Source organism: Octopus bimaculoides, chromosome 5, assembly GCF_001194135.2.
Source record: "Octopus bimaculoides isolate UCB-OBI-ISO-001 chromosome 5, ASM119413v2, whole genome shotgun sequence".
NCBI lineage: Eukaryota > Metazoa > Mollusca > Cephalopoda > Octopoda > Octopodidae > Octopus > Octopus bimaculoides.
The window spans coordinates 58,589,366-58,595,746 of NC_068985.1; the positions used below are offsets into that span (position 1 = coordinate 58,589,366).

The 6,381-nt window shown below is 36.3% G+C and overlaps 1 protein-coding gene across 4 annotated transcripts in view; it reads left to right on the forward strand.

Annotated features, from left to right (window-relative positions):
- The window catches only part of LOC106868231 (D(2) dopamine receptor), a 1,504,014-nt gene that overhangs the window by 1,131,819 nt on the left and 365,814 nt on the right, over positions 1 to 6,381 (forward strand). The window contains exon 1 of one of the 4 annotated variants that reach the window (XM_052967720.1): positions 1,371 to 1,461. The exons of the other annotated variants lie outside the window; for them this stretch is intronic. The gene's annotated coding sequence lies outside the window, so the exon portion shown is untranslated. Of the gene's footprint in view, positions 1 to 1,370; positions 1,462 to 6,381 lie in introns of those variants that run through there. 4 annotated transcript variants of the gene reach the window in all.

The following is a 6,381-nucleotide window of genomic DNA, read 5'->3' on the forward strand; positions in this document are numbered from 1 at the left end:
CTCTCTCTCTCTCTCTCTCTCTCTCTCTCTCTCTCTCTCTCTCTCTCACACACTCTCTCTCTGTATATATATATATATATATATATATATAATTACAAACACACACACACATATATATGACACATGTACGTATATGTGTGTATATATAGATATGTATGCATATAATTACATACACACACATACACAAACACACACAAACTGACACACACAGATACATGCTTACACACGCGCGCGCACACACTCACACATACACACGCACACACATATATCATTACATATGTGTCCGTGCTTGTGCTTCCCAAGTATAAGTACCATACTTTTTTTTATAAGAAATATAGGTACTGTGGGTCAATTTGTTCGACTAGAAACCTTTCAATGCAATGCTGCAGCATGGCGGCAGTCCAGTTACTGACGCAAGTAAAAGATAAAAAAATAATATATATATATCTTTACAATGAGTATGCCTGTGATATACATACACATTTAATAGTTGGATGACCACGCTTTCAAACGCATACATAAACATATCTGCATAGGAACAGACATAGCACTGCGGTCAGAAGCTAGCTTCTCAACTATATGATTCAGGAATCTGTTCTGCGTGGATACTTAGGCAAGTGTCTTCTACTATTGTCAACCACAATCTTGTGAGGGGATTTCGTAGACAGAAACTGAAATGAGCCGATATATACTCATATGTGTGTGTGTGTGTGTGTGTGTGTGTGTGTGCGCGCGCGTGTGTGTGTGTGTGTGTGTCTGTGTGTGCGCGTGTGTGCGCTCGTGTGTATATGTGTGTGTGTTTTTGTGTTTTTGTGTCTGTGTTGTACTCCACCACCGTTTGACAACCAGTGCGGGTGTGTTGATGTCGTAACTTTGCATTCGAAAAACAGATTAATAGATTAAGTACCAGGCTTTAAAAAAAATAATAAGTAGCGGGGTCGATACTTTCTAGTGAAAAACCTTTAAAGCGTAGCTTCAGCATAGTATGATGTCAGAAGCACGAAAAATATACAAGTTATAGTCATACACATATAAATATATGCATACATACAAGCGTCCATGCATACATATATACAAACATACATACGTACTTACATATGTATGTATGTATGTATGTATGTATGTATGTATGTATGTATGTATGTATGTATGTGTATATGTATGTATGTATGTGTATATGAACATTTATCTCGCTCCTTCATCTGCTTACCTTCTATAAAGTTAGAGAATGTTCTCTGAATTGGAATAAATGACTTAGAGATATAGAAGTAAATCATTCGAAAAATCTTAACGACGTTCTGTAAATTATACGTTCATTGTCGCCGCCGTTATGTCACGTGAAACCGATGCGGTTTTGTGCGTGAGATTCAAATTCCTAACCTTTTTTGTGTCAGCGTTAACAATATTCGAAATCTTTATGTTGATTTTCCTTCGTGAGAGGATTAATGAATCTTTATCTGGGTGAGTTCTCTGAATTTAATTGGATTTTTCTTTCGCTTACAGAATGAATGCTGTTTTTTTTTGTTTTTTTTTTATTGTCATTTTGTTTGGATGTAAATTGTTTCGGGTATATTTTGGTAGTTTTGCATTGATTCATTGCTTCACAAATTGGTTATTTTTAGGAATTTAGTCTTCGTTGCGTCATTACACAAGAATTATTTCTACTTGTGATCAAGTTTAATGTTTGTTTTGTCTGACTAATTTCATCTTCTTTGCAAAATCTGTAAATAATTTAAAATAAGATTATTTTCAAATATATTTAAATATGAGCTAGTGCCAAGAGACATGCTCTCCATTTCCTTGTGTAGGTCTGTTGCATTTCTTCACCTAGCGGTTTGATTATATTTCGTGACAGTATATTTCTTTCTTTCTTTTCTTTTTTTTTCCTTTTGTTCCTTATTTATTGTTTGTAAAGATCTGCGAGACGATATTGTACCATTGCCCCACATGTTTAAGGCATGTGTATTCAAGTATAGCTTCAATTCATTTGACTGGGTTTAACGATTACTCACTCAGTCATGTGGAGAACATCCTAACTTCTCACATTATGCAATTGGGATAGGCACCACATGCATGACAACGCCACGTATATGGAAGACCCAATATAAGCATGGTATCTCTATATACACCAAAGACAGTCACACTAGATAATTCTACGACCTATACAATCTCTCAAGCAGTACGTTTACATACGTTATGTCCATGTGTTTATCCAAATCCCTCTCACTATTTCATGGTTGTTTTTATAAATTCTGCCAAATACCAGGCCACCAACACAAACTACATCCTTTTATTTTTTACCACTCAAACATTGCTCACCAAAACTTGCTTCTTACACAAAATACATTTTTAAATGTCTCAATCACTACAGAAATATGATGAAGTATTCTAACACCGAAGGACCACTCGAATGATTAACACTGCATTACTAAGGGACACACTTCAGACACTGGCCCACGTGCCAGTTGTCCCTTTTCTCTTATATTTTTAATGGCCTTTTACTCTTCGGAAGTTGCTGGAGTCTTAGCTCTGTACTCAAATACCTCTTTGTCTCCGAAATATTATCTTTTCACCTTTCATCAGCCCTAGTCCGTTCAGATCCACTCTACCTGACCCACCAACACCTATTATGCCCAACAGTTGCTTTCTAGAACCTTTGCACTCTGGACTCTCCTTCCTGTTTCTGTATTTTTTTGTATCTGTCGATCTGCAAGAGTTTATAAACAGAACATCAATTCTACCAAGTTCACAGGGACTTGCAAATACAATGAACACTGCCCATTTCTTCAGATTCTGCCGGAAATATAACACAGAAAAGTTAGGTTCAATTATCATTTGTGTTCCATTATTCTGCGTCATAATGGGGACAGCATGACATTCGACCGTCGTAAAGCCTGGTCAGATTTTATCAATCAATGATTAATGATTCTAAAAAATGCCACCTATACATTTATGGATTTTTGTTACGCATGTAGAAATACACATAAAATTCTTAATAAAACAAATGAAAACAATATGTAAAGAGAGTTTTTATTAAAAAGCAGAGAAAATAAGTTATCACTTGCATCGATATATGAGTGTGCGCACAATGTATATGTAAATATCTGTATGACATTCCTACAAAGATCCTTCAAAGGAACCTCCATTTCGGCGACGTGTATTCGTTAATGATTCTTTCGGTCATTAACCAGCATTGATAAGCATATGAGAGGGTAGGCACGAAAATGTTGCTATTATATGTATACAACCCGATGTCTAATTCATTGTATATTCTCAAAGTTTCCACTCCAATTTGGCCTGGGTTCGTAATTCTATCTATCCTGATTAATATTCATTAACTTATAGATTCAAAACAACGTTTTCTTGAAAATATTGGAAAAAGTTTCATAAGTACACACGCACACGTTTCAAGATTTACCAAAATATTTTCTGAAAAATAATTCATTTGCAAAAGCACAGAAGCTGTTTGCCTAATCGGACATGTGGATGGTTCACTAAACTTACACGCGGAAACGTTGCTGTTGCTCTTGATATTTAGCTTCAAGTCGTTCTATACCAAGCGGATACGTGATAAAAAAAAAGCATTACATCCATCACTATGTCGTACTAGCCTCATGTAAGCCGGTGTGTTTATTGCAGTTGTTTCTACCGACTTGACCTAACAGACATAATAAACCTTATAGCCTCATATTCATAGATTTTGTTGAAATATAGATTTAAATCGCTCTGAAACTTTTATATATATCTTCACTTACTGTTAGGGAATAATTTTATTCTTTACGCATGCACTGCTTACTACACCACGTACAACAACATCTGATAGCTAGAAGTATCATAAAAGTATGATAATATAGATAACTGATTAGTTTTAGACTCCCTTCCATAATCTACAAAGTATCTGGAATGGAAATGTGTAAACAGTTGTTTACAAAAATGAGTTGTCCTTGGCTATTAGATTAGATAATCACGCGAGTAAAAAGTCAACTTATATTAGTCCTAAGCATACTTACTACTCGACGATATGGTAATACTACCGAGGTTTATAAATGCCCTGAAAAGTAAGAATGGCAGTTTAGCCCATCTAATGGCTTTTATTTTCAACAAAAATATCAATGTGTGTGTGTGTGTGTGTGTGTGTGTGTACGCGTGAAGGTTCATGGCCTGGTGAACAGGATGTCGCACTCATGATCGTTAGATCGTGGGTTCGATTACCTGATTGGGCAGCGCGTTATGATCTTGAGCAAAAGACTTCATTTCACGTTGCTCAAGTCCTACTTTCGATCAGTGGGGAATGTTGGCCTGCTCGCCTAGCCAGCAGCGTCGTGTCACTTGAAGGCTAAAACAATGCAAAAACACATTGTGAGCAGCGTTGTTTAACAACGCTTGATAGCCTGGTCGGTCAAGTGATCACGTGATATGTATACATTTTTAGAATCATTAATCACAGATTGATAAAATGTATGGATGTAGATATGTATGTATGAATATATGTTTTTATGTAACGGTGATTATATAAACTGAAATTGCAAATATTAGCGAAAACGCATATAGATATACATACATATATATACATTGCATATATATTCAAACACAGGCATACACACATTGAAGTATATTTCTGAACAGTCACGTGCATGGGTACGCACATGCACGCGCACACACTCGCGCACACTCACAACACGCTCATACATATGCATTTATATGTGTGTGTGTGTGTGTGTGTGTGTGTGTGTCTGTGTGTATAGAGAGAGCGAGGAAGAGAGAGAGGAAGAGAGAGAGAGGAAGAGAGAGAGAGGAAGAGAGAGAGAGGAAGAGAGAGAGAGGAAGAGAGAGAGAGGAAGAGAGAGAGAGACAAAGAAAACGAGAAAGAGGAAGAAAGAGAGAGAGAGAGACCAAGACAGGGAGAGAGACCAACAAAGAGAGAGAGAGATGATACGATTCTGAGTCCCTAAGAGTATTTTTCATACCCTGAAACGTTATATATCCTAAGACTCAAGCAATGTAAAACATCTATTCAACTTAGTAGATATGACGTTTAATGTATCACAAGAAAATTAATATGTCAAATTTGAGTGAACGTGGGTATGTTAATAAAGGAATTGCAAAAGGCGACTAAAGGTCGCTGACAAGCGGAGTGATTGATCAATCCCTTTGTCAAATAATCGATTAGTTGATTAGTTATTTAACTTACTGACTAATACTAATAATATAAAGACGAGATTATTTAATGACCTACGATGTAACGCACATACACTCATACGCACACGCTCACACATATAGATATAGATATTACTTAGTGCAGCATGAATTACAACTAAGAGTAAATTATTATTACCAGTAAGTCGTTCCTCCGAGAATTAGTGACACATCTATTAGGACTTTGTTAAGTAGAAACCAGAAATGTCTTCTGCAGACGAAAAATGTACGTGCACTTTGTACATGTACTCATCACCTGAAACATTTTGGTTTGTAAAATATTTCTGAGAAATATTTTGTAACCAATTGGTAAAACTCGGAGCAGCGACTTTGTCAGTTACGTAGATTATATTAGGTGATATATATGTATTAAAGGTCTACATATTTGCTGTTATACATCGAATATTGGTTGGATAACCATGAAGATAATATTTACCCCTGCCATTTATCAAGAAGTCTAGATGTCCGTTACAAGTCTAAAGCAACAGATCAACGGAGTTCACCTATTTTCGGTGTGGTAGAATATTTAACTCTTCATTGCTTTACCATTTGTCCAGAGGCGTGGTTTTCCTGACAACAGGAAAATAAGCCATCTATTTTATATGGATGATTTAAAACTATATGGCAAAGATGATGAATAGCTTAAAGGACTATTACATACTGTGAAATGATTCAGTAATGATATCGGGATTTATTTTGGCCTTGAAAAGTGTGCTAAAGCCACTTTTAAGAATGGGAAACTGGTAAAGCCATGTTCAATAGAATTAGATGTCGAAACAGTAATAAAGGAACTTGAGCAGGAACAAACCTATAAAAACCTAGGAATAAATGAAGGCTCTGGTATCCAGCATGCAAGCATGAAAGAGTAGGTTAGGGAGGAATGTTATAGAAGAGTTTTGAGCAGTTCTGAAGTCTGAGCTGAATGCATATAATAAGGTGTTAGCCATAAATTCCTTAGCAGTCCCAGATGTACTTTATAGCTTCAATGTGCTTAACTGGAATACCAGTGAAATAATGAAAATTGATAGAAAAATCCGCAAGCTACTGACTTGTAATAAGAAGCAACATCCAAAGGCAGACGTGGATCGTCTTTACCTTCCCAGAGCTCAGGGAGGTCGAGGCTTGATCCAGCTTGAACTTACGTACAAACCCACCGCAATCAAACTGGCCAAATACCTTGAAACA